Consider the following 26250-nt stretch of genomic DNA (forward strand, 5'->3'; position numbering starts at 1 on the left):
CCATCATCACCCTACTCCGAGCTGACTCGGGCCACGGGGAACAAGACCGGCGTCCCATCTGGCTCGCTCCGCCAGATAGGCAATGATGGCGCCCCGCATACTCTGTGACGACGGCGGCTCTCAGCCCCCTTACGGAAGCAAGAGGACGTCAGCAAGGACTCAACAGCTCCGACAGCTGTCCCTCCGCCAGGCTCCAGCACTCCTCTGACGGCCACGACATCACACCAGCTGGGTGCCAAAATCTCTCCGGCTGCCACGACGGCATGTACTTAGGGCGCTAGCTCTCCTCCGCTAGACACGTAGCACTCTGCTATACCCCCCATTGTACACCTGGATCCTCTCCTTACGCCTATAAAAGGAAGGACCAGGGCCCTCTTAGAGAGGGTGGGCCGCGCGGGGACGAGGACGGGACAGGCGCTCGCGTGAGGCCGCTCGCTCCCTCTTTCGCATGGACGCTTGTAACCCCCTACTGCAAGCGCACCCGACCTGGGCGCGGGACAAACACAAAGGCCGCGGGATTTCCACCTCTCTCACGCCGGTCTCCGGCCGCCTCACCTCCCCCCTTCGCGCTCGGCCTCGCGCTCAACCCATCTGGGCTGGGGCATGCGGCGACATTCACTCGTCGGCTCAGGGACCCCCCGGTCTCGGAACACCGACAGTTGGCGTGCCAGGTAGGGGCCTACTGCATGTTGACGAACAGCTTCCCGTCAAGCTCTAGATGGGCAGTCTCCAGCAACCTCTCCAACCCGGGACGGTGCTCCGTTTCGGGAGTTTTGAGTTCATGTCCCTCGACGGCGGCTACGACATGATACTCATTCCACCGCCGGGCGACAGCGGCAATGGCGGCTGACAGTCCGCCCACCGGCGGCGGAATCGACGACGTCTTCCCCGCGTGGTGGAAGAACAACCTTCGAGCTCATCCTGCCCTCTTCCCCACCGACGGAGGGGAAGGCGGGGCAACCAAGGCCAAGCAGGAGGCAGCGCCTCGTCGGCTATCGAGCGAGTCGACAGCGCCGGCACCCCAACGGGGGGCGCACCGGGCATCGACCTCGCGCTTGAGACGAGGACGAGCGTCGTCTCCCCGCGACACGCCGATCCCGAGCAAGCGAACGACGCCAGCGTGCTCGCGAAAGGCTTGCTGGATGTCACCCTCGTACCTGAGACGACGGTGCAGTCAGTCCCCGACGTGACTTCATCACCGCCCGTCGACCAAGAGGTACCGACCGATTCCCATCCCACGTCATTTGGATTCAGCCTCAACCCGCCTAGCGGCTTCGCTTTGGCGGGCGCTCTCGTAGAGGCGAGCCCAAACCCTCTGGGGTTTCGTATGCGGTCACCTTGGGACCGGCTGACGGACGTCTCGACCTACGGGCCCTCTGGGTCCGAGGAAGACGATGAGCCCAGCTTCTGTTGGGATTTCTCTGGACTTGGCAACCCCAGTGCCATGCGCGACTTCATGACCGCATGCAACTACTGCCTTTCCGACTGTTCCGACGGTAGCCGTAGCCTCGGCGACGAGGACTGCGGCCCAAGCCGCGAATGTTTCCACGTCGATCTAGGGGGTCCCTCCGAAGGCAACCATCTCGGCATGCCGGAGGACGGTGATCTCCCTAGGTTGGTGCCTCGCGTTGACATCCCAAGGGAGCTAGCTGTGGTCCCCGTTCAGGCAGGGGGCCATGACCCACAGCTCGAGCAAATCCGCGGGGTGCAGACCAGGCTCGACGGGGGAGCAGGAGCGCTTGAGCCGGTCCGCCGGGACGTCGGGCAGGCATGGGCGGGCCAACCACCGGCCGGAGAAATACGTCATCTACCCCAGGGCTTCTAGCACCGCATCGCCGACGACGTCAGGGTCAGGCCGCCACCCGCATCCAGTGGGGTCGGCCAGAACCTGGCTGCAGCAGCAATGCTCCTCCGCGCGATGCCGGAGCCATCAACCACCGAGGGGCGGCGAATACAGGGAGAGCTCAAGAATCTCCTGGAAGGCACCGCGGTCCGACGGGTCGAGAGCTCCGCCTCTCGAAGGCAGGGGTACCCCTCGGAACCTCATGCCGCGACTTCCCGATTCATGCGGGAAGCCTCGGTCTACACCGGGCGCACGCGCAACACCGTGCCTGCGGCCCCGGGTCGCCTCGGCAATGAGCACCATCACCGCGACCGTCGGGCCCACCTCGACGAGAGGGTGCGCCGAGGCTACCACCCCAGGTGTGGGGGACGCTACGACAGCGGGGAGGATCAGAGTCCCTTGCCCGAACCACCCGGTCCGCAGGCCTTCAGCCGGGCCATACGACGGGCGCCGTTCCCGACCCGGTTTCGACCCCCGACTACTATCACAAAGTACTCGGGGGAGACGAGACCGGAATTGTGGCTCGCGGACTACCGTCTGGCCTGCCAACTGGGTGGAACGGACGATGACAACCTCATCATCCGCAACCTCCCCCTGTTCCTCTCCGACACCGCTCGCGCCTGGTTGGAGCACCTGCCTCCGGGGCAGATCTCCAACTGGGACGACCTAGTCCAAGCTTTCGCCGGCAATTTCCAGGGCACGTACGTGCGCCCTGGGAATTCCTGGGACCTCCGAAGCTGCCGAAAGCAGCCGGGAGAGTCTCTCCGGGACTACATCCGGCGATTCTCGAAGCAGCGCACCGAGCTGCCCAACATCACCGACTCGGATGTCATCGGCGCGTTCCTCGCTGGCACCACCTGCCACGACCTGGTGAGCAAGCTGGGTCGCAAGACCCCCACCAGGGTGAGCGAGCTGATGGACATCGCCACCAAGTTTGCCTCCGGCCAGGAGGCGGTCGAGGCTATCTTCCGGAAGGACAAGCAGCCCCAGGGCCGCCCATCGGAAGATGCCCCCGAGGCGTCAACTCAGCGCGGCGCTAAGAAGAAGGGCAAGAAGAAGTCGCAAGCAAAACGCGATGCCACCGATGCGGACCTTGTCGCCGCCGCCGAGTACAAGAACCCTCGGAAGCCCCCCAGAGGTGCCAACCTCTTCGACAAGATGCTCAAGGAGCCGTGCCCCTATCACCAGGGGCCTGTCAAGCACACCCTTGAGGAGTGTGTCATTCTTCGGCGCCACTTCCACAGGGACGGGCCACCCGCGGAGGGTGGCAGGGCCCACGACGACAATAAGAAGGAAGATCACCAAGCAGGAGAGTTCCCCGAGGTCCGCGACTGCTTCATGACCTACGGTGGGCAGGCGGCGAATGCCTCGGCTCGGCATCGCAAGCAAGAGCGCCGGGAGGTCTGTTCGGTGAAGGTGGCGGCGCCAGTCTACCTAGACTGGTCCGACAAGCCCATCACCTTCGACCGAGCTGACCACCCCGACCATGTGCCGAGCCCGGGGAAATACCTGCTCGTCGTCGACCCCGTAATCGGCGACGTCAGGCTCACCAAGGTTCTCATGGACGGAGGCAGCAACCTCAACATCATCTACGCCGAGACCCTCGGGCTCCTGCGTGTCGATCTGTCCTCCGTCCGGGCAGGCGCTGCGCCCTTCCATGGGATCATTCCCGGGAAGCGCGTCCAGCCCCTCGGACAACTCGACCTTCCCGTCTGCTTCGGAACACCCTCCAACTTCCGAAGGGAGACCCTGACGTTCGAGGTGGTCGGGTTCCGAGGAACCTACCACGCGGTACTGGGAAGACCATGCTACGCGAAGTTCATGGCCGTCCCCAACTACACCTACCTGAAGCTCAAGATGCCGGGCCCCAACGGGGTCATCACCGTCGGCCCCACGTACAAACACGCGTTCGAATGCGACGTGGAGTGCGTGGAGTACGCCGAGGCCCTCGCCGAGTCCGAGGCCCTCATCGCCGACCTGGAGAGCCTCTCTAAGGAGGTGCCAGACGTGAAGCATCATGCCGGCAACTTTGAGCCAGCGGAGACGGTTAAGGCCGTCCCCCTCGACCCCAGCAGCGACGCCTCCAAGCAGATCCGGATCGGCTCCGGGCTCGATCCCAAGTAGGAAGCAGTGCTCGTCGACTTTCTCCGTGCGAATGCCGACGTCTTCGCGCGGAGTCCCTCGGACATTCCCGGCATACCGAGGGATGCCGCCGAGCACTCGCTGGACATCCGAGCCGGAGCCCGACCCGTCAAGCAGCCTCTGCGCCGATTCGACGAGGAGAAGCGCAGAGCCATAGGCGAGGAGATCCGCAAGCTAATGGCGGCAGGGTTCATCAAAGAGGCGAAAGGCGTCAAGCTCAATCCCGAAAGGTGTGTCTTCGGAGTGCCCCGAGGCATGCTCTTGGGGTTCATCGTCTCCAAGCGAGGCATCGAAGCTGACCCGGAGAAGATCGCGACCATCGCGCAGCACCCCGAGCCCTTGTTGAAGACACCCGGGGGCTACACGCACCCCTGGGAAGGGCCGCTTGTTATCGCCAAAGTTCTGAAGCCCGGAACAAACGAACTGGCCGACAGTCAAGGCGAGGTTTTAGTCGTCAAGGAAGGGTCGGCCTTGCCTCGGCAGAACCCGACCCTCCCTCGGGGGCTAAAAAGGGGGGAACCCTTCTGCGTCAAAATTTTCAATCAAAAGGGCTTTTGCGTTCCCCCGGCTATGTCGGAAGCAAGACCCCAAGGAGCGAACGCGGGTGCACGTAAGTGGCAAGGCCGACTGAGCCGAGGGACTCCTACGCCTCCGGGTTATGGACACCTCACTCGTCACCCGCCGCGAAAAGTGACCCCTACTTGGGGAAACCACCCTGCTACTGACAGGCGGGGCCGGACACGCAAAATAAAAGGGAAAAGAGCACGACTTCATGCAACGGTAATAAAGTGTTCAGGCCTCAGCGGCCGCAGAAAGACACACGTGCATCCAACAGAAACTGCTCCGACGGAGTTAGGCGTCGCCCTGGGAAGGACCCGCGCCTTCGGCTTCGTCCCCGGCCTCGGCAAAGTCCATCCCAGCTTCGGATGACGGCGCAGGCGGGAGGATCTCTACCTCGAAGGTAGTCGCCAGCACTGCGCTCGGACCCACGGCGGCCGCATCGAGCCTCTGGACTTCTGCCAGGGCGGCTTCATCTTCGTCAGGAAGGCAGTACCCCTCGCTGACTCGCTCCAGGTCCACAACGTAGTGGGAAGCGAGCACGGCGAAGGCCCGCCTGACGCCGTGGTGTAGCGCCTCGCGAAGTCTACTGCGCACATGATCGCCCAAGACCTGCAGGCGACTTTGAGGGGAGCTTCCTAAGGGGACGTCGCCGGAGCCAAGGACCCGGCAGAAGTCCGAGACGGCCTCGGACATGGCCGCGTGGTCGGCCTCCCTCTGCTCGGCCGTCCCGGCAAGCGCCTCGGCAAGCGCCTTGGCGGACTCATCAAGGGCGGACTCGAGCTCTGTGAACAGCCAGAAGAAAGATCTCAAACACAAGCGGAGGAAACAAGCAGAAACGAAAACCGAAGATGGCCAAGGCGTACCTCCGGCTCGGGCACGCTGCTCCGAAGCTGCGACCTGGGCTATGGCTAGGTCGGCTGCAAGGGCTCCAGCCCGGCATTCAGCCTCGGCAGCCCGGCCCCGCGATTGGTCCCGCTCATTGACGATCCAGTCGAACTCCGACTGCAGTCGTTGCACTTCTGCGCGCGCCGCGACCGCCTCCGCGTGTGTCGCTGCCGCCTCGGCTCTCAGATCGGTGTAGAGCAGCCGAAGGTCCGACGCCTCAGCGCCCTACTGAGAGAGGCGCGCAGTAGCCCCGACGAGTGAGGTCCTCAGGGATCGCAGCGAACCCCAGACGTCGACCTCGCGGCTGATGAACGACGACTTGGCGGCGCTCAGATCCGTCAGACCCTGAGGGAAGGAAGCGGGACGTCACGAGAAGACGCCCTGGTCACGAAGGAGAAAAGGTATGCCTGAAACCGTTACTTGGAGGATTTTGGGGACGTCCCTGCAGAAAACCTCCAGCGACAACCGGAGCGACCCCACCGTTGCTTCGGCGCACTCACGAAGCTCGTCCCAGGACTATTCCTCCCGTTCATCGTCGAGAACGAAGACGGGATCCGAGGCCTCACGGGTCCGGAACCGGACCAACTGGCGCCGACCCTTGGAGCCCCGCCGCACAGCGACAAGGCTGCCGCCCGGCGGGACGGATCGCGTCTCCACGCCCCCCTCCTCCGAGGCACCAAGCGCCGACGCCTCGGTCGTCTCAGTGTCGGCAGCGACCGGTCGCTCCCCGACCGGGACGGCGGCGGCTTCGGTAGCCACAGGTGCCAGCACCGCCGGCACGTCCGGTGGGACCGGGGCCACATTCGCGTCAGCCGCCTCCCCTAGCACGATGGCCGCCTCGGCAGAAGAGCCGGCCTCGGGAGCTCGCTCCACGGCGACTGGTGCCGCCTGAGCCCCCTGCTGAGGAGCGCCTTGCGAGAAGGTCAGCTGAACGGTAAGGCCCAGAGCGGCGCCGGCTGCGCAAGTCGACGCCGTCTTAAGGGCCTTTCGGGGAGCCAGGTCGGTCAGGCCACGGCTTCGCTTGCTAAGGGGGAAAGAAAAATCACGGTTGGGACATACGAATAAAAAGCCAGGACGAAGACGTTCCAAGACACTTACCCGCTCCGGGCCATGATCAACCGTGCCTGAGGGGAGATCTCTCGGGTCTCGACCCCCGAAGGCGCTGCCGAGGTCCTCTTTGCCGGCAGCTTCGGCACCGCCCTTGCTTTGGGCGCTTTGGACGCCCGGGGGACGGACTGCTCAGGCACTGCCACGGCGACCTGATGGTCGCTCTCCTACGCTGCCGGCGTGGGCGACGGCTCTCGGGGAACAGACGCCTCGGCCTGGCTCCCCGGGGTCGCCTCAACTCCCCCGGCCGAGGGGTCAGGTACCCTCTCAGACTGCCCCCGCTCTTCGGGCCGGGTCCCCGGCATCCCGGCTCCAGGGACTGACGGCATCAGCCCGCTCGGGGGCTGGCTTGACAGCTCCCGGCCTAACCCCAAGCTAGGGTTGAGACCAAGGCGAGCAGCCATGTCGTCTTCCTCGTCGTCATCTTCATCATCGTCGTCGTCGTTAGGCGTTTCCGGCGACGGCTCCCTCGGGAGCCCCTCCCTCTCCTGCCGACGACGGAGCTTTTCCAAGGCGTCTCGAGCCCGCATCCGCTCGCGGGCCCGGGCCTTCTCCGCGTCCTTCTTTTTCTTCTTCTCCTCCGTGGCAACCCGCCGCGCTGCTCGGTCCACCGCATCCTGCGGGACCCGTGGCAGGGAAGGCTTGTGCCACCCTACCTCCTGAAGACGGATGGAAATCCCGACCGTAAAAACCAGGGGCAATCCGACGCAAGAGGAAAGAAGGAGTGGGAACTCACCAGAGTCACGCACCCTTGGTTAGGGCGCATCAAAGGCTGGGAGAAGGCGCTGGGGTCCGGCTTCCCCAACGCAACGGCCACCCGCCCGTGGAGGACGTCGAAGGGAAGAGGATCCGAGGACATCCGCGAGCCCTCCAAGTCAGCCTCCGGTGTCATCTCCCAAAGCGGCAACCGTCGCTCCGCCAAGGGAAGCACCCTCCGGCGGTGGATGGCGGCAATCACTCCCGCGGCGGTGAGTCCCCCCTTCCGCAACGCCTCCAAGGCCTTGAGAAGGGGTTCGAGGTTCTTCTGTCTTTCGTGCGGGGTCCCGTGGCGCCAAGCATCGGTGGCGATGGTGACTACTCGCTGGGAGAACGGCGGGAGCAACTCGCCGTCATTCCGGAGGTAGAACCACCGGCGCTGCCACCCCTTGTTTGAGGACGCGAGGATGGCGGGAATATACAGCGACGCCCGCGACTGCCTCAGCAGGAGGGTGCAGCCGCCGGCCCGCACTGCCGCGCGGACCTTTCTCTCCCCCGTCGGCGAAGCGAAAAGCTCCGCGAAGAAGAGATGGGTCCACAAATCCCAATGGGGGGTGATCCCCAAGTACCCCTCGCACACCGCTACGAAGATGGCGGCCTGCGAGATGGAGTTGGGGATGAGGTTGTGCAACTCCACCCCGTAATGGTGTAGGATCGCCCGCATAAAGCGGCTCGCCGGCACACCAAACCCCCGCTCGTGGAAGGAGACGAAGCTCACGACGTACCCCGGCGGTGGGGACGGAGCGGCTCCACTCACGGGAGGAATCCATTCCAGCCGCCTCTCATCGGAGAGAGGGCGATGTAAACCCTCAGCAACAAGGTCCTCCAGATCGCCCGCCGTCACTGTGGAGAAAGGCCATGGGTCGCGCGGCGGGATGATGGTCACCCAGTCGGCCATCACCTAGCAGAAGAGGTGGCAGCGCGAAGGACAGGGTGGGCGGTTTCTTTTTCTGGCTAAATGTCTCAGGTTACGAAAACCTAAGAGGGAGGCAGGAAGCGGAGCAAAGAACCATCTCCAGGCCCTCCCTCGAGTATATAAAGGCCAAAGCGAGACCCGTTCAACGTTCCGCCCGGACCGGCCGCGGAATTCAAAAACACGAAGCAAAACAACCGTTCCTCAAACGGCTCGCGCACGCGCAACAGCTGCCCCGTGAAACGTGCGCCCCGTCACATTAACTCCGCGACGGGACGCGCGGCGCCTCTGGCAGGAGAAGCGGGCGACGCTTCGCCTTCGCCATAATGACCGCGTAAAAAAAGGTACGCCGCGTCGTTCGATTTCGTATCCTTTTCCTTTTTTCCTCTTTCTCTCTCTTACAATAGGGACCGGGAAAGGGGGATACCCCGAAAAGGATCCTTCCCCGTGAAGGAACCAGGCTCCGAGCCTCCCTACTGATCAGAGGTTCGAAGGCTGGCCCCTCGGAAGGGTTCGACAGCCGCCTCAGATCGCGTGGGCTCTACACCCACTACTGGTCAGAGGTTCGAAGGCCGGCCCCTCGAAAGGGTTCCACGGCCGCCTCAGGCTACTCGGGCTCCACGCCCACTACTGATCAGGGGTTCGAAGGCTAGCCCCCGAAGGGTTCACAGCCGCCTCAGACACAGAGCGAGGGATGACCATGGGTACGTTCGATACATAACCAAGGCTCGGGCTGCGCTCCCGAGGTACCCTAGGACATTTCCGAGACCAGCGGGAACGATCTTGTAATGGAATCCCATCAGAGGGAGGCATCGAGCCCTCAGACCCCGTCGCCAGGGGACCGGGTCCGGCAGATCACCCGCAGGTACTTTTGGGCGTGCCTCTGGGCCCCTAGCCGACCCCTAACGAACGGGGCACGGACGTCCACTCGGATTACCCGCCTGCAGCTCCCGGAGACACCATGTTCGGCGCCCACCGAGGGCAACATGGCGCTTTCCCCCCTCCTCCTTGCGGAAAGGCGACACAGGGGCGTATATAAAAAAGTCGAGTCTGTCCCTGATCGCCCTCTCGCCCTGTGCAGAGGCTCGGGGGCTGCTCTCGCAAACCCGGCTCTAGCCGAACCGTTGACAGCGTCAACATACCAGCCCGAGAACTTGGGACCCGACCGTACACCCGGGCTACGGCCAGCTCGCATGAGGGACGACCAAACCAGCCGAAGCATTACACGAGGCATTAAGACCTCGGAGGAGTGAAACCACTCCTCCAAGGCCTCGGGGGCTACACCCGGCGGGTGCGCTCGCGCGCACCCACCGGAACAAAACGCAACCGAGAAAGGCTGGTCCCCTTGCAAAAAGTGCGACGAAAGCCTCCAAGCGAGTGCTAACACTCCCTTCAAGGCTCGGGGGCTACTGTCGGGGACCATAATTAGGGGTACCCTCAAGGCTCCTAATTCTCTGCTGGTAACCCCCATCAGCATAAAGCTGCAAAGGCCTGATGGGTGCGATTAAGTCAGGGATCAGTCCATTCGAGGGACTCGATCACGCCTCGCCCGAACCTAGCCTCGGACAAGGGCAGCCGACCCCGGAGGATCTCCGTCTCGCCCGAGGCCCCCCTCCAGCGGCGAACATGTTTCCGGCTCGCCCGAGGCCCTGTCTTCGCCAAGAAGCAACCCTGACCAAATCGCCGCACCGTCCGACCAAATCGCAGGAGCATTTAATGCAAAGGTGGCCTGACACCTTTATCCTGACGCGCGCCCCCCAGCCGACAGGGCCGAAGTGACCGTCGTCACTTCGCCGCTCCACTGACCGGCCTGACAGAAAGACAGCGCCACCTGCGCCGCTCCGACTGCGGCGCCACTTGATAGAGTGAGGCTGACAGGCAGTCAGGCCCGGCCGCAGGCACCATAGGAAGCTCCGCTTCGCCCGACCCAGGGCTCGGACTCGGGCTAAGCCCCGGAAGACGGCGAACTCCGCTCCGCCCGACCCAGGGCTCGGACTTGGGCTAAGCCCCGGAAGACGGCAAACTCTGCTCCGCCCGACCCAGGGCTCGGACTCGGGCTAAGCCCCGGAAGACGGCGAACTCCGCTCCACCCGACCCAGGGCTCGGACTCGGGCTAAGCCCCGGAAGACGGCGAACTCCGCTCCGCCCGACCCAAGGCTCGGACTCGGGCTAAGCCCCGGAAGACGGCGAACTCCGCTCCGCCCAACCCAGGGCTCGGACTCGGGCTAAGCCCCGGAAGACGACGAACTCCGCTCCACCCGACCCAGGGCTCGGACTCGGGCTAAGCCCCGGAAGACGGCGAACTCCGCTCTGCCCGACCCAGGGCTCGGACTCGGGCTAAGCCCCGGAAGACGGTGAACTCCGCTCCGCCCAACCCAGGGCTCGGACTTGGGCTCAGCCCCAGAAGACGACGAACTCCGCTTCGCCCGACCCCAGGGCTCGGACTCCGCCCTGGCCTCAGCCGACGGTCTCCGCCTCGCCCGAACCAGGGGCTCGGACTCGACCTCAACCATGGAAGACGGACTCGACCTCGACTTCGGAGGAGCTTCCACATCACCCGACCTAGGGCGTAGACCAGCCACGTCAACAGGAGACGCCATCATCACCCTACTCCGAGCTGACTCGGGCCACGGGGAACAAGACCGGCGTCCCATCTGGCTCGCTCCGCCAGATAGGCAATGATGGCGCCCCGCATACTCTGTGACGACGGTGGCTCTCAGCCCCCTTACGGAAGCAAGAGGACGTCAGCAAGGACTCAACAGCTCCGACAGCTGTCCCTCTGCCAGGCTCCAGCACTCCTCCGACGGCCACGACATCACACCAGCTGGGTGCCAAAATCTCTCCGGCTGCCACGACGGCATGTACTTAGGGCGCTAGCTCTCCTCCGCTAGACACGTAGCAATCTGCTATACCCCCCATTGTACACCTGGATCCTCTCCTTACGCCTATAAAAGGAAGGACCAGGGCCCTCTTAGAGAGGGTGGGCCGCGCGGGGACGAGGACGGGACAGGCGCTCGCGTGAGGCCGCTCGCTCCCTCTCCCGCTTGGACGCTTGTAACCCCCTACTTCAAGCGCACCCGACCTGGGCGCGGGACGAACACGAAGGCCGCGGGATTTCCACCTCTCTCACGCCGGTCTCCGGCCGCCTCACCTCCCCCCTTCGCGCTCGGTCTCGCGCTCGACCCATCTAGGCTGGGGCACGCGGCGACATTCACTCGTCGGCTCAGGGACCCCCCGGTCTCGGAATGCCGACAATAACTAAGTCATAATGATTCGAACTTGAGAATTGGTGGTAGTATCTCTCTATGAGTTTGTTTGGTGATTTAGTTAAGTGCTATTGTGCTAGAAACTGAAATTCCTGCGCGTACAGTTTTGGTTGTGCGTGTAATCTAGTCAAGTAAAATATGTTTTTTGTACAAAAATCATATAGAAAAGTTGTACATAAATTTATTATCTTGCTCGTGTTAAAATTTGACAGTCATAGGTCTGATCGTTTAGAAGTTGTGCTTTTCACAAATTCAGTAACTGAATCTGTCCAATTTCTGTACAGATTTCAGAGAGTGAATTGTTTGCTTAAGTTCAGATTAGAATCAGTCCTTATCATTTACAAGGAAGTTGTAGTTAATTTCCTTATCTTACTTGTGTTAAATTTTCATGACAATAAACCTGATAGTTTGAGAGTTATGAATTTTATAAGATGATTGATGTTTTCTGTCCACTGTCAGAACAGATTTCGAAAACTGTAATGTTTGATTTGATTAAACCTGGAATCACTTCTTGATGATTATAAAAGTTATGTAGTGCTTTTGCCAAGCTTTGCAAAAAGTCTTGGATCACTCTTTTTAGTGGTCTGAAGATTAAGTTATGGATATTTAAAGTGTGAAGACTGAATATGTCCAGTTCTGGACAGCACAACCTTCATAGTGTATTTTACCATTGATACATATTAAACCAGCCAGGGATGTTTATAAATAATTTGTAGAACATTTAAATAGCTTTCCAGAAAATCCTAGTTTGATATTTTTGGATTAATATTTGAAGAGTTATGATTAAAACAAACAACTGCGGTGCTGCTGTCCCAAATGTGTTAGATGCGATTGATTGGTCTACTCTATCGTGCTGCCTTGAGTAATAATGATAGTTACTAATATAATTGAGCCTAAATATATAAGTAACTAGTACATGTCTCGCTAAGTTAGTGAACCAAATTGGTTAAGGTCTAATAAGTAGCTAAGCTTAATCAACAGTTAGCAAGTGCAGTTATATATTAGGGAAACAAAATGAATAATGTCATGTCTTTGGCTTTCTACTAATACTACTAAGTAACTGTTGGGGCCTTCGGCTTCCGAAGGTCCTCAAAAAACATGATTCAACAATGTTTTCCAAGTGAAATATGTGAACAGGTATCTTCGGAATCGGGTTATGAGTATACAAGAGTATGGTCCGGACGAAGCCTGAGCGAGACGGAAAGCGATTATGACGAAGGATAAGATGATCACGAAGTTGTGCGCAGAAAAGCTTCGGCATGATAGCAGAGAAGGGGAACCGACTTAAAGATGAAAAGGCAAATTAGACCCCGAAGAATTACTATAGAGTTATTGATAAATGTAAAGGGCACAAATGTAATTCTACACGGGTTGCGTCCCTTGCCTATAAATAGATGAACAGTACTCCTGTACTGTTCACGCGGACTTGGCATTCGCTTTTCGCATCACGCCTGTACCTTTTACTTTTCGTCAATCCAAAGGTACATTTATAATTTGTTATTTTGAATATGATAATACAAATAAAAATAAGTTGATAATAATATTTAAATTATTCTTCGTATTTCGTATATGAATTCTTCTTCATTATCTATCGAGCTTACGGAGGTTTTTTCCTTCATAACCTTCGTCCGGAACCCATTATATCCGAAGGGATATAAAGTTTTGAAGGACGAAGGACTTTAATATTTAACACTTTTTATGTTGCCTTGTTCTTAACTCTTAACATTTGAGAACAAGTCACCAACATTGGCGCCCACCTCCGGTGAACTCACTTCCATTTTTTGAGTTTTGAATACCTTCGGCAAGCATCACCTTCGCCATGCCGCCGAAGAAAGCTTCAGGAACAGGGGCTGCCGCTCTGCAGCCGCTGGATCCCAATCAGGATTTCCTTTCTCTCAGGGAGGCCCGAAGCTAGAAGAGGAAGGCCACCAGTCCAACGCCTCCGGAGGACGATTTGGATCAAGAAATCCAAAACTTGGAGATGCTCCATCAACAGGTCCAACGGAAAAAGGAAAAGATGGCTCGTCTAGCTGACCTGCAAAGGCAGATAGACGAAGCCTCAGAAGAAGTTCGTCATCTTGCTCAAGATGACCAGAACCGATGGGCTCCGCACAGAGAGCTTCATTAGGAGGGCTTCTACAACGAGGACGACTGGTATGAAGATTTCCATCATGGAAATTTTGCTTTTGATGATACTTCTCCTCTGTCAACAGAACTGCAGGCTACACCTTGGCCCCAGTCTTACAAGCCACCCCAGCTCCCCATGTACGACGGTCATTCAGACCCGAAGCAATTCTTGATGAGTTATGAAGCGACCATATCTTCGTATGGGGGCAATACTGCAGTCATGGCAAAGTCTTTCGTCATGGCTGTCAAGAGTGTTGCACAAACCTGGTACTCCTCTCTTCGGCCAGGAACAATCATCTCGTGGCAAAAGCTGAAGGACATGCTGATAACCAGCTTCCAAGGGTTTCAAATGAAGCCGGTCACTGCTCAAGCTTTATTCCAGTGTACCCAGGACCACGAAGAATACCTTCAAGCATATGTCCGAAGGTTCCTGCGTCTGAGGGCACAGGCACCAACAATGCCCAATGAAATTGTTATTGAGGCCATGATTAAGGGGCTTCGGCCGGGACCTTCAGCTCAATACTTTGCCAGGAAGCCTCCTCAAACTTTGGAGAAGCTGCTCCAGAAGATGGACGAGTATATTCGAGCTGACAATGACTTCCGCCAAAGAAGAGAGGAAGCATACAAGTTCTCTGAAATGACCAGGGGCTTCGGAGGAAGATTCCATCCGAAGCACGTCAGGTCAATTCACAACTCTACTCAGAGTGATGATAGAGGGAGTCAACAGCAAAGGCCACAGTACTCCTCGCAAGCTTCGGGGCAGCAGCAAAGCTCTTTCCGGCTGCCAGCTCCAAGGGGCAGAGGCGCCAGGAGCTTCGGAGGAAGATTTGGGGATCAGCCAAGGAAAATTTATTGTCTATTCTGTGGTGAGGACAAGGGCCATACCACCAGAATGTGCCATGTTACCATCTAGAAGCAAAAGGAGATAGCAGAAGCTGCAGCGCAACAGAGTCAGCCGAAGCAAGTCATGCATACTGCTTCGTACCATTCGCCTTACATTCCAGAATATGTAGGCAACCACCCTGCAGCTTCTGTTGCTTCGGCAAGCCAACCCCAAGCATCTTGGCAACAGCCTCCACCACCAACGCAACGAGGCCAGCAGCCAGAAGGGAGTCAGCACACTCATCTTCAACGGGACTTCAGAGAAGAGTCCGAAGCTCGCACAATCCATAGCACTGTGCCAGAGTCGAAGCATATTTACTGACAAATATCCTACCTCGACAGCAGTTTTTCGCATTCAGTATTATTTTCTTTTTAATAAGGAACAATTATGGGAGGCTTAAGTGTTTTTTGTCGTTTCTAATCTCTTGTAACAGTTTCGCTTTTTTACCATAATGAAAATATATCTTCTCCATAGGCTTAAGTTGCCGAAGCATAAGAATTTATGGTGGTAAGGAGGACCTTCGGATTATCAAAAATTTTGTTCTAAGGAACGCAGCATAATTGTTTACGAAGCAGCAAAAAGTCGTTCCTAAGGGAGCGCAGTGTAAGTTTCCTGCTCAAAAGTCGTTCCGAAGGGAATGCAGAGCTTAAAGCGAAAAATAAACGCTGATTCCGCTGAAAGTAAAAGGCGAATAAGCTCCTAAGGGAGGCTTACAGCGAAAAATAAACGCTGATTCCGCTGAAAGTAAAAGGCGAAGAAGCTCCTAAGGGAGGCTTACAGCGAAAAATAAACGCTGATTCCGCTGAAAGTAAAAGGCGAAGAAGCTCCTAAGGGAGGCTTGCAGTGAAAAAACATCGACCTTCGTCAAATATCATTTTGCATAACATCACATCATTACATCATTTGTGTTGGGGACTTGTTCTCAAATGCTAAGAGTTAAGAACAAGGCAACATAAAAAGTGTTAAATATTAAAGTCCTTCGTCCTTCAAGACATTATATCCCTTCGGATATAATGAGTTTTGGACGAAGGTTATGAAGGAAAAAACCTTCGTAAGCTCGATAGATAATAAAAAAGAATTCATATACGAAATACGAAGAATAATTTAAATATTATTATCAATTTATTTTTATTTACATTATCATGTTCAAAATAACAAATTATAAATGTACCTTCGGATTGACGGAAAGTAAAGGTACAGGCGTGATGCGAAAAGCGAATGCCAAGTCAGCGTGAACAGTACGAGAGTACTGTTCATCTATTTATAAGCAAGGGACGCAGCCCGTGTAGAATTACATTTGTGCCCTTTACATTTATCAATAATTCTATAGTAATTCTTCGGGGTCTAATTTTCCTTTTCATCTTTAAGTCGGTTCCCCTTCTCTGCTATCATGCCGAAGCTTTTCTGCGCACAACTTCGTGATCATCTTATCCTTCGTCATTATCGCTTTCTGTCTCGCTCAGGCTTCGTCCTGACCATACTCTTGTATACTCATAACCCGATTCCGAAGATACCTGTTCACATATTTCACTTGGAAAACATTGTTAAATCATGTTTTTGAGGACCTTCGGAAGCCGAAGGCCCCCAACAGTAGCCCCTCGCAATATTAATTTGCTAGAATGATAAATTCATATTGCGACATGGACGAGGGCCTTAAGCCGAAGGTCCGAAAAAACACCTTCCCTTTGCTAGAATAGCAACAGTCATTGACAAGCGGGACCCTCCAGTTTTTAACGCACTAGGTGTATAAATAAGAGCTTACCACGAGTTTATTTGGCACACTTTCTTGCCATCTGCTCTTGCTCTCTCGACTTTTAGCCTGTGCGCAACAACACTTGCTTGGCTTTTTAAATTTTTAAGCTTTGGATTTGAGAGCACTTTCTCAGCGTTTGCGAAGATGTCTGAAGATAAGAAAGCTGTTGCTGAATCAAAGCTGAGCCTTTCTGAGGAGATGCATCTCGGGTTTCTTCAATCAATATCAAAGACCAATATAGAGAAGATCACTAGGGAGATTTTGGAGGGTTTATCTGAAGACACTGGTGACAGTGACAGCTATGATGTAGAAAGTGGGGGTGAAGACTCCGAAGATCGACCGTGGCGACCAAGTCACACAGTCTTTGGAAAATCGAGCATTAAACAGAGTCATCTTGATAACATGAGGGGAAGATATTTTCAAAACATGTCTACTGTGACGGCAGATGATGGGGAGAAGACTGTGCCTACTCCTGAAGAGAATGAAGTCGTAATCTTCCGAAGCTTCTTAAAGGCTGGACTGCGGTTTCCCTTGAGCAGTTTTGTCGTGGAAGTACTGAAGATATTTGAAATCTACCTTCATCAACTTACTCCCGAAGCAATCATAAGAATGGGTATCTTTGTCTGGGCCGTGAGGAGCCAAGGTTTAGAACCAAATGCAAAAAGTTTCTACAACATACATGAGCTATTGTATGAGACAAAACCCTAGGGTAAAGAGCAGTATCACAACAACTTTGGCTTCTACAGCTTCGGCGCCCGGTCTGGGTCAAGCTGTCCCGTGCCAACCTTTCGAAAGAGGTGGCCCACCGACTGGATGAAGGAATGGTTTTATGTGAAGAATGACTTGAAAACACGGGAAGATATTAAAGATATCATTATGCGCCCTATCTGGCAACGCTTCGGCCTTCGGAGGCTGAAGGTGGAAATGAATGAAGCAGCCGAAGAATGACAGAGAGCCTTCGGCGTGGTTTGCTCTTTTATTGGGACAAGGGATTTGGTCCAAGAACACATTGCCTTCAGAATATGGCCACTTGTAGAAAAGTGGGAAATGCTGAAGGAGACCGTTAGAGAAACTGACGAAGGTGGATTAGTTAGGCTAAAATACACATTCCAATATGGAGATAAATTCGTCGAGCCAGATGATGACTGGCTAAAAAGTATTGAGGCCATAAGTGATGAATTGCTTGGATTATACTCGAAGGCCGAAGACACTGCACTATCAGCGGCCTTCGGAGGCCGAAACAAGAAGAGACTCAACCGAGTATTTGATGCAATTGGGTTTGTCTACCCCGACTACCGTTATCCAACGCGGGGTCAAAAAAGAAAGAATACATCTTCTGCGAAGGAAGTTGCTTCAGCCGCTCCTAGCGAGCCGACGCCGAAGAGGAAAAGGGTAAAGGTTCTCACACACCGGCCACGTTATATTGAACCGGCCACAGTGCCTGAGTTCGTCGGTGAGACCTCTTCGGCCACCGAAGCTAAAGAACCAACTCCCCTGCCAAATATTGAAGGGCTGGCCAAAGTGCCGGCGACGGAAAAAATAGAAGAACCAAGGGCTGAAGAAACAAAGACATCAGAAGTTCTAAATCCTTCAGCAAAAATTGAGGCAGCAAAAAGCCAAAAGGGTCCAGCAGTGACCCCCAAAAGAAAAAGGATGGTTAATGTGCTGGATGTTTTGGAGACAATTAAGTCTTCAAGCACAACTCCGAAGAAAATTGTTGAATCTTCCGAAGTGCATATTGAAGCATTTGATGCCGAAACTTCAAAACATCAGTCTGAGACTGAAGCTGGGCCTTCAGAGCCCACCAAGGTGAAATCCTTGGAAGTCGAAGAAACAAAAACAGCAGAACAAATTTCGGCTGAAGAAACTGGTACTGCCGCCCCCGAAGCATCTTCCGAAGCCTTTGGTTATATTTTACGTCATGCTTCGGGGGAAAAATTGATTGAAAAAGAAAAGCAAGAGGCCCAGTTTTACGCTCAAAAACTGAAATATCCAAAGGGGGCGTTGATATTCAACGACAGTGGAGAAGAAGACTTTTTGTATTGTCTCCCTGACAGCAAGGAGATTTCTGTCTGTCGGGAGATGAGCAAGAGCTTCGGATTCCCAATACTAGAAAACGGGCTCTCGGTGTTATCAAAAGACGAGCTAGCCGACAGCTTGGCGTACAATAGCTTAAAGGTGTGAAAATAAGGTTTTTTGTTATTATTTCTTGGAATCAAAATTTTTCATTGGTTTAAACTTATTGAAACCAAAAATTTTCATTGGTTTAAACTTATTCAAAATTTTTGCAGGGTCTTATACTTAGCAATGCCCTCAGGGCCCAAAAAGATGCCGAAGACGAAGGATGTGTTATGGCCCTGAGAACCTTCGTTCCGAAGTAATTGAACTAAGGAACGAAGGTCTCGAAAAAGATAAAATATTGCATTCATTGATAAATAGAATAAAAGAAGACGAAGCTACTATTAAAGCTCAAGCTGAAGCTCAGAGGCGTGAAATTGAAGATCTCCGAAAACAACTAGCAAGAGCTAAAGAGGAACGCACACTTGAAGAAACAAAACGAGAAATCAGTGAACAATGGGCCAACCATTTGGAAAAAAGCGTTGAAGAGCTTCGTGCATCTAAGAAAAGATGCTATGAAAAATCTATAGAATGTGTTAAAAAAGTGAAAACCAACTTCGCCAGCGTTGGCGCTTTTTCAAGTGAAGAGAACTTCACAAGGGGTGACCCCGAATGCCCAATCGAATGTATCAGCCACGAAGCTGAGGCCTTTGAAGAAATTTTGAATAGCCGTGGAGACATATGTGCCTTTTTGGGTGCCAGGGGGATTGCTACCATTTTGGAGAGAAAAGGCAGTGAGCATATGAAATTCTTGGCACAATCCGAAGCCGCCTTATCCTCTGAAGATATAAAAGACCCCTCGGCCGAAGCAAGCCTGGTCGGTGGAAACGTTTTCACCGACATCTGGGACAATGGTGGTCGGGGAAAGGCCCAAGAAGTTATTAGAAAAAGCGAGAAAGGCATTCATGACGCTAGGAAAGTAGCAGAGGCTACTGAAAAAGGTGCGGATCCCGAAGAGCAATTAGGTACTGACTAGTGGTTTTCGGCTCTTTGTTGTAATTTTTAATTTCAGACTTGCTTACGTTTTGTAATAAGGCCGTACTTTCTCCTCCCTCAGAACCTACCGGGCCTTCGGCGGACTCCCACGCGAAAGGGGACGACGAAATTAGAAAAATGGCCGAAGCCATCATGGATAAGGTTGTTGATCAGCTACTAAACGAAGCTGCAGAAATAGTTCTAAGGGAAGATTAGATGTCATTGTAAAAACATTTAGAATGTAACATTTGTTGAGAAACATGTGTAATATCTTGTAACTTTGAATGTAACATATTAGTTGTTTTTGGTTCTATTCTTTATGATGCATGAAACTTCTTATACATACCGTTTTTGAGCCTTCGGCGAAAAAACACATTCCCTTCTTTTCATGCTTCGTAAATAATATCCGTGTTCTCATAAGATCAGTATCCAATTCTTGTAAAATCAATAACCAGTAGATCTTTCCATTTCAGAGTTTGACGAAGATATAACTCTTCAATAGCTATTTTTTGTGCCTTGTCACTATTTCTTCGAAACAATCTTCGAATATCAATACTGAAACCCCCTTCTTGCATTGTTGATGCAATATGATGTATGATGTTATGCTATGCAAATGATATAATGATGTGATGTTATGCAATATGATATTTGCCGAATGTCGACATTTTCTCACTGCAAGCCTCCCTTAGGAGCTTCTTCGCCTTTTACTTCAGCGGAATCAGCGTTTATTTTTCGCTGTAAGCCTCCCTTAGGAGCTTCTTCGCCTTTTACTTTCAGCGGAATCAGCGTTTATTTTTCGCAGTAAGCCTCCCTTAGGAGCTTCTTCGCCTTTTACTTTCAGCGGAATCAGCGTTTATTTTTCGCTGTAAGCCTCCCTTAGGAGCTTCTTCGCCTTTTACTTTCAGCGGAATCAGCGTTTATTTTTTGTTGTAAGCTCTGCATTCCCTTCGGAACGACTTTTGAGCAAAAAACTTACACTGCGCTCCCTTAGGAACGACTTTTTGTTGCTTCGACGAAATTACGCTGCGTTCCTTAGAACAAAATTTTCGATAATTCGAAGGTCCTCCTTGCCACCATAAATTCTTATGCTTCGGCAACTTAAGCCTATGGAGAAGATATATTTTCATTTTGGTAAAAAGCGAAACTGTTACAAGAGATTAAAAACGACAAAAAAAGCACTGAAGCCTCCCATAAGTGTTCCTTATTAAAAAGAAAATAATACTGAATGCGAAAAACTGCTGTCGGGGTAGGATATTTGTCAGTAAATATGCTTCGACTCTGGCACAGTGCTATTGACTGTGCGAGCTTCGGACTCTTCTCTGAAGTCCCGTTGGAGGTGAGTGTGCTGACTCCCTTCTGGCTGCTGGCCGCGTTGCGTTGGTGGTGGAGGTGGAGGCTGTTGCCAAGATGCCTAGGGTTGGCTTACCGAAGCAATAGAAGCTGCAGGGTGGTTGCCTACATATTCTGGAATGTAAGGCGAATGGTACGAAGCAGTATGCATCACTTGCTTCGGCTGACTCTGTTGTGCTGCAGCTTCTGCTATCTCCTTTTGCTTCTGGATGGTAACATGGCACATCCTAGTGGTATGGCCCTTGTCCTCACCACAGAATAGACAATAAATTTTCCTTGGCTGATCCCCAAATCTTCCTCCGAAGCCCCTGGAGCCTCTACCCCTTGGAGCTGGCGGCCGGAAAGAGCTTTGTTGCTGCCCCGAAGCTTGCGAGGAGTATTGTGGCCTTTGCTGTTGACTCCCTCTATCATCACTCTGAGTAGAGTTGTGAATTGACCTGACGTGCCTCGGATGGAATCTTCCTCCGAAGCCCCTGGTCATTTCCGAGAACCTGTATGCTTCCTCCCTTCTTTGGTGGAAGTCATTGTCAGCTCTAATATACTCGTCCATCTTCTGGAGCAGCCTCTCCAAAGTTTGAGGAGGCTTCCTGGCAAAGTATTGAGTTGAAGGTCCCGGCCAAAGCCCCTCAATCATGGCCTTAATGACAATTTCATTGGGCACTGTTGGTGCCTGTGCCCTCAGACGCAGGAACCTTCGGACATACGCCTGAAGGTATTCTTCGTGGTACTGGGTGCACTGAAATAAAGCTTGAGCAGTGACCGGCTTCGTTTGAAACCCTTGGAAGCTGGTTATCAGCATGTCCTTGAGCTTTTGCCATGAGGTGATTGTTCCTGGCCGAAGAGAGGAGTACCAGGTTTGCGCAACACTCTTGACAGCCATGGTGAAAGACTTTGCCATGACTGTAGTTTTGCCACCATATGAAGATATGGTTGCTTCATAACTCATCAAGAATTGCTTCGGGTCTGAATGACCGTCGTACATGGGGAGCTGAGGTGGCTTGTAAGACTGGGGCCAAGGTATAGCCTGCAGTTCTGTTGACAGAGGAGAAGTATCATCAAAAGCAAAATTTCCATGATGGAAATCTTCATACCAGTCTTCCTCGTTGTAGAAGCCCTCCTGATGAAGCTCTCTATGCGGAGGCCTTCGGTTCTGGTCATCTTGAGCGAGATGACGAACTTCTTCAGAGGCTTCGTCTATCTGCCTTTGCAGGTCAGCTAGACGAGCCATCTTTTCCTTCTTCCGTTGGACCTGTTGATGGAGCATCTCCAAGTTTTGGATTTCTTGATCCAAGTCATCTTCTAGAGGCGTTGGACTGGTGGCCTTCCTCTTCTGGCTTCGGGCCTCCCTAAGAGAAAGGACATCCTGATTGGGGTCCAGCAGCTACAGAGTGGCAGCCCCTGTTGCTGAAGCTTTCTTCGGCGGCATGACGAAGGTGATGCTTGCCGAAGGTGTTCAAAACTCAAAAAATGGAAGTGAGTTCACCGGAGGTGGGCGCCAATGTTGGGGACTTGTTCTCAAATGCTAAGAGTTAAGAACAAGGCAACATAAAAAGTGTTAAATATTAAAGTCCTTCGTCCTTCAAGACATTATATCCCTTCGGATATAATGAGTTCCGGACGAAGGTTATGAAGGAAAAACCTTCGTAAGCTCGATAGATAATAAAGAAGAATTCATATATGAAATACAAAGAATAATTTAGATATTATTATCAATTTATTTTTATTTACATTATCATGTTCAAAATAACAAATTATAAATGTACCTTCGGATTGACGGAAAGTAAAGGTACAGGCGTGATGCGAAAAGCGAATGCCAAGTCAGCGTGAACAGTACGGGAGTACTGTTCATCTATTTATAGGCAAGGGACGCAGCCCGTGTAGAATTACATTTGTGCCCTTTACATTTATCAATAATTCTATAGTAATTTTTCGGGGTCTAATTTGCCTTTTCATCTTTAAGTCGGTTCCCCTTCTCTGCTATCATGCCGAAGCTTTTCTGCGCACAGCTTCGTGATCATCTTATCCTTCGTCATAATCGCTTTCCGTCTCGCTCAGGCTTCGTCCTGACCATACTCTTGTATACTCATAACCCGATTCCGAAGATACCTGTTCACATATTTCACTTGGAAAACATTGTTAAATCATGTTTTTGAGGACCTTCTGTTGGGGGCCTTTGGCTTCCGAAGGTCCTCAAAAATGTAATTTGACTATGTTTTCCAAGAGAAATATGTGAACAGGTACCTTCGAAGTTAGATTGCGAGTATACAAGAGCATAATTAAGACGAAGCTTGACTGGGACGGCGATCACGATGAAGGATAAGACGATCACGAAGCTATGTGCAGAAGAGCTTCGGCATAACGGCGGGAAAGGGAAACCGACTTAAAGATGAAAAGCCAAATTAGACCTCGAAGAATTACTGTAGAGTTATTGATAAAAGTAAAGGGCATTAATGTAATTTTGCATGGGCTGCGACCCATGCCTATAAATAGGTGAACAGTATTCCCGTACTGTTCACGCTGACTTGGCATTCGCTTTTGCGTCACGCCTGTATTCTCATTCCTTCAAGCCGAAGGTACATTTGTAATTTACTATTGTTTACACAAGTAATATAAATGGAAATAGATTAATAATAATGTTTACAAAAATTATGTTACTTTTTGTATTTTGTATGAATGTTCTCCATCTTTTATCATGATCATGAAGGTATGTCCTTTATGACCTTCGTCCTAGATTCATTATATCCGAAGGGAAATAATGATCCGAAGGACGAAGGGCTTTGATATTTAACATTTTATGTTGCCTTGTTCTTGATTCATAGCATTTGAGAACAAGTCCCCAACATTGGCGCCCACCTCCGGTGAACTCACTTCCATTTTTTGAGCCTTGAACACCTTCGGCAAGCATCACCTTCGTCATGCCGCCGAAAAAAGTTTCAGCGATAGGGGCTGGTACTCTACAGCCGCTGGATCCCAATCAGGATGTCCTTTCTCTCAGGGAGGCCCGAAGTCAAAAGAGGAAGGCTGCTAGTCCAACGCCTCCGGAGGACGACTTGGACCAGGAAATCCAAAACCTGGAAATCCTTCAGCAACAGGTTCAACGGAAGAAGGAGAAGATGGCTCGTCTAGCTAACCTTCAGAGGCAGATAGATGAAGCGTCAGAAGAGGTTCGTCATCTTGTTCAAGATGACCAGAGCCGAAGGCCTCAGCGCAGAGAGCTCCATCAGGAGGGTTTCTATAATGAGGAAGACTGGTATGAAGATTTTCATCATGGAAATTTTGCTTTTGATGATGCTTCTCCTTTGTCAACAGAATTACAGGCTACACCATGGCCCCAGTCTTACAAGCCACCTCAGCTCCCCATGTATGACGGTCATTCAGACCCGAAGCAATTCTTGATGAGCTATGAGGCAACCATATCTTCGTATGGTGGCAATACGGCAGTCATGGCGAAGTCTTTTGTCATGGCCGTCAAGAGTGTCGCTCAGACTTGGTACTCTTCTCTTCGGCCAGGGACAATCACCTCATGGCAAAAGCTGAAGGATATGTTGATAACTAGCTTTCAAGGATTTCAGACAAAGCCAGTCACCGCTCAGGCTCTATTCCAGTGTACCCAGGACCACGAAGAATACCTTCAGGCGTATGTCCGAAGGTTTCTGCGTCTGAGAGCACAGGCGCCAACAGTGCCCAATGAAATTGTCATTGAGGCCATGATTAAGGGGCTTAGGCCGGGACCCTCAGCGCAATACTTTGCCAGGAAGCCACCACAAACTTTGGAGAAGCTGCTCCAGAAGATGGATGAGTATATTCGAGCTGACAATGACTTCTGCCAAAGAAGAGAGGAAGCATTCAGGTTCTCTTAAATGACCAGGGGCTTCGGAGGAAGATTTCACCTGAGGCACGTTAGGTCAATTCATAACTCTACTCAAAGTGATGATCGAGGGAGCCAACAGCAAAGGCCACAATACTCTTCACAAGCTTCGGGGCAGCAGCAAAGTTCTTTTCGGCTGTCAGCGCCAAGGGGCAGAGGCGCCAGGGGCTTCGGGGGAAGGTTTGGAGATCAGCCAAGAAAACTTTACTGCCTATTCTATGGTGAAGACAAGGGCCATACCACCAGGATGTGCCACGTTACCATCCAGAAGCAGAAGGAGATAGCAGAAGCAGCAGCGCAACAAAGTCAGCCGAAGCAGGTCATGCATACTGCTTCGTATCATTCGCCTTATATTCCAGAATATGTAGGCAACCACCCTGCAGCTTCTGTTGCTTCGGCAAGCCAATCCCAAGCATCTTGGCAGCAGCCTCCACCGCCACCACTAACACAAAGAGGTCAGCAGCCAGAAGGGAGTCAGCGCATTAACCTTCAGCGGGACTTCAGAGAGGAGTCCGAAGCTCGCACAGTCAATAGCACTGTGCCAGAGTCGAAGCACATTTACTGACAAATATCCTACCTCAGCAGCAGCTCTTTCGCATTTTCATATTCACTATTACTTTCTTTTTAATAAGGAACAATTAAGGGTAGTTTTAATGTCTTTTATCGCCTTTCAATTTTTTGTAATAGTTTCGCTTCTTTCTGTAATAAAAATATATCTTCTCCATAGGCCTAAGTTGCTGAAGCATGAGAATTTATGTTTGCAAGGAGGATTTTCAAAGTTATCAAAAATTTGTTCTAAGGAACAAAGTACAATTTATTCGAAGCAACAAAAAGTCGTTCCTAAGGGAGCGCAGTGTAAGTTTTCTGAGCCTACAGCGAAAAATAAGCGTTGATTCCGCTGAAAGTAAAAGGCGAAGAAGCTCCTAAGGGAGGATTACAGCGAAAAATAAACGCTGATTCCGCTGAAGTAAAAGGCAAAGAAGCTCCTAAGGGAGGCTTACAGCGAAAAATAAACGCTGATTTCATCAATCTTCGGCAAATATCATTTTGCATAACATTACATCATTACATCATTCGCATAGCATAACATCATACATCATAGTGCATCAACAATGCAAGAAGGGAGGGTTTTGATATTGATGGCCAAAGATTGTTTTAAAGAATTACTGACAAGCAGAAGAAATAGCCGCTGAAGAGTTATACCTTCGTCAATTACTGAAATGAAAGGATCTATTGGTTATTGATTTTACAAGGATTGATTATTGATTTTTACGAAGCATGAAAAGAAGGGAAGGTGTTTTTTCGCCGAAGGCTCAAAAATGGTATGTGTATGAAGTTTCATGCATCGTCAAAAATGGAATTATAAACATCTAATATGTTACACAATGTTACACGATTTTTGACAAACATTACAAACTGAATGTTTTTACAGTATCATTTAATCTTCTTTTAAGACTACTTCTGCAGCTTCATTTAAAAGTTGATCAACAACTCTATTCATGATGGCTTCTGCCATTTGTCTAATTTCGTCATCCCCCTTCGTCTGAGGGCTTGGAGCTAGCTCAGCAGGCTCTGAGAAAAGAAAAGGTACGGATATATTATTACAAGCCGTGAACAAGTTCAAAATCAAAAGATTACAGCGAAGAACTAAGTATCACTAATTAGTACCTATTTGCTCTTCGGGCTCTGTACTTTTCTCAGCA

The sequence above is a fragment of the Zea mays genome, chromosome 8 (assembly GCF_902167145.1).
Source record: "Zea mays cultivar B73 chromosome 8, Zm-B73-REFERENCE-NAM-5.0, whole genome shotgun sequence".
NCBI classification, from domain to species: domain Eukaryota; kingdom Viridiplantae; phylum Streptophyta; class Magnoliopsida; order Poales; family Poaceae; genus Zea; species Zea mays.